Genomic DNA, 2,678 nt, shown 5'->3' with positions numbered 1-2,678 from the left:
ATGTGATTTCAAGCCATTATATTCTATGTTTTTCAGCCCTAATTTACATGACATAGTTTACTCGGCCTAGTTTACATGTACTAGTTTACTTTATCCAACGGCCCCAAAAAAAGCATCTTTGATCGATGCCATCCATTGAGGCCACCTTACAAGACAAAGGCCTTTAAGACCAGTTGGAGATAGTGTTCAACAGGCCTATAATTAACTCTTATCATGATCTTCCTCTTGAAGGCATATCATAGTCATATCTATGCCATAAGGTTGGTGAAATTGTGTGATCAATCTACCCTTTATTATCTATCATCAGTGCGGTGGCAACTTGGGCTGTGCCACCACTACTGTGAGCCCCAGCGTACTTTCTTCTCAGACTCAAAGTCTGCGCCCATTCAAGTTGCAATGCAAATTGCAATAGCTGTCAGCTGTGAAATCTTTGAAAATCTATACGAATTTGGCCTTCGGTTGTCTACAATCCTCCTGCGTATAGGGTTGTACCTGTGCATTTCTTCCCCTTTGCAGAAAAGTCCTTCTTCCCACCCATCTCTTCATCAGAGTCCTTCTTCGCTTAGGCTGGAGTCACCACTGCCGTAGCCTGCAGGGAAAGGCTTGCCTTCCTCCCCACTGCCCACCACCGTGGCTTTTACAGATTTCTCTACGGCTTTTGCTCGGTAGGCGCCCCCCTTTCACTGTGTTTTTCTCTCTATCCTTCTATGCTTTTCTGTGCAATGCAATGGCATTGCCCTTCTAAAACACACGCGCGCACTCACACACACAGAGAATGCGGTCTCTTCTGTGTTTCATCAGCCTGCTCTTGTGGTCATCTTCAATTGGGTCTTCTCCTGTGCTTCCTCTTGCACTTTTAGCAGCGGGTTTTTCTGCTTAATGTAACTTCTCCTGCTTAATATAGCGCCTAGTGGGTTACTTTCTTTCATTTGGGTCTTGATAATCTTGCATTTTCTACCATTTGGGTTTTTTTTTTGGAAATTGGCCAGCGCTGATTTAATCTCATTCTGCTTGTTTTTTCCCGGCAAACTCAATAAACTACTCCTAATTACGTGGATTAATTTGCAAGTGCTTGTTTTATCTTACTAATCCATGTATGGTCCTTATCAGTTCTGAAGCAGAATTTGTCCGATTATAACTTTTTGGCCTCTCCTGCAAGCAAGGCAGTGATGCTGTTTTGCATGCTGGGCCCTGCCACGTTTGCCCTTGAGCTGTGCTTCCTGCTTTCTTTGAGCAAAATCTTGACCGTCTCTACCCACTAGGTCCTTGCTTTTCATCTCTCTCTCTCTCTCTCTCTCTCTCTCTCCCCCTAGTATTTGGGTCCCTTTCATTTTGCTTTCATTGAATCCTTCACCATAGCCCACAGACCACACTTAAGCATTCATCACCTCCACCACCATCTCCCCCTCCTAAGCCTTTTCCTTCTCTCAGATGCCTGTCCACCAGCTATGGAGCTTTCCCAGAGGAGCTGATGACTTAGCGGCTCTGCAGAGCATTAGAAGGCTCCTAATGCAGCAGCTCAATAGTGAAGAGTTCAGCCATCTCCCTGACCTCATATGGAGCTACCATAGCCCCACAGTAGCCCTAGATCAGTGTTTTTCCATAGTGGTGCAGAGAATCAGAGCTCCAGTATCGGTCGTCTGGTCGGCTGTTCGCAGATTCGACAATCCGCAAGCCTACAAGCACTTCATCAGGAGCTGTTCCATGAGTGGAGATGGCCAAGTGGGAAGCACAAGAGAGCTGGAGCTAGTCTCTGGACTCCCAGCAGCTTCTAGCACAGAAAGGCTCGAAATTCTTGATGAAGAAAGGCATGTACTCAGCTTCAAGATTGTGGGAGGCCAACACCGCCTCAATAACTACCATTCGGTCACGACGCTCCATGAATCTGAGGTGGATGGCAAGCTTGGCACCATAGTCATGGAGTCCTATGTGGTTGATGTGCCAGAAGGGAACTCTAGGGAAGATACCAGGGTCTTTGCAGACACAATTGTCAAGTACAATCTGCAGACGCTCGCCCGGATATCGGGGCTTCAAGCTAGACATGAAGGAGGAGGTGAGGAGGGAGTCCTGATGCTACACTGAAAGAGGGTCTGTTTCTGTGATTAGGGTCTGTATGGTGTAATCTTAACTGAAAACATGCTCTGATTGAAGCATGCTAACTGTCATGACATGTACATATGCCAAAGGGCAGCATGGAAGAGAGGGTTGACATATGTATGTGATTATGATGGGAAGCAGGGCATGTGGGCACTTGAATACATGTGGGTGGGAGAAGGTGGACTCATGCCAAGTTCAAATTTTTTGGCAACAGTGAAGTCATATGTGTTTGTAAGATCTGTCTCTCAAGAAGCTAAAAGGATCAAGATGAGGGTTTACTTGCACAGTAATGCTTTTGTGTGAGCTTCTTACTTAGTTTAGATTTGATCCGGCTGCTGCCTCAAACCTTTGATCCTGCGCTCCTCTGGGAACACTGTGCACACACTTGGCCTTAGCCCCGTGTGTCAATCCTGATATGGCAATGTAAAATAGGCTCAAACACATACACCTATACTACACTAGTTTAGTAACTGTGCACACACTTGGCCTTAGCCCGTGTTGTCAATCCTGATATGGCAATGTAAAATAGGCACAAACACATACACCTACACTACACTAGTTTAGTATCTAACACAGAACTC

The 2,678-nt window shown here is 45.8% G+C and overlaps 1 pseudogene across 1 annotated transcript; it reads left to right on the top strand.

Annotated features, from left to right (window-relative positions):
* The first annotated feature begins 496 nt into the window (after positions 1 to 496).
* LOC147612772 (abscisic acid receptor PYR1 pseudogene) lies at positions 497 to 2,383 on the top strand (annotated as a pseudogene). Its single transcript, XR_015263507.1, has one exon. The product of XR_015263507.1 is annotated as an abscisic acid receptor PYR1 pseudogene (transcript).
* Positions 2,384 to 2,678: the final 295 nt, after the last annotated feature.

This window comes from Cibotium barometz, chromosome 45 (genome assembly GCF_041138505.1).
Source record: "Cibotium barometz isolate CiBa-2024 chromosome 45, ASM4113850v1, whole genome shotgun sequence".
Taxonomy (NCBI): Eukaryota; Viridiplantae; Streptophyta; class Polypodiopsida; order Cyatheales; family Cibotiaceae; genus Cibotium; species Cibotium barometz.
Note: the sequence above shows the minus strand (reverse complement) of the source record. Positions and strands in the feature narration are given on the sequence as shown.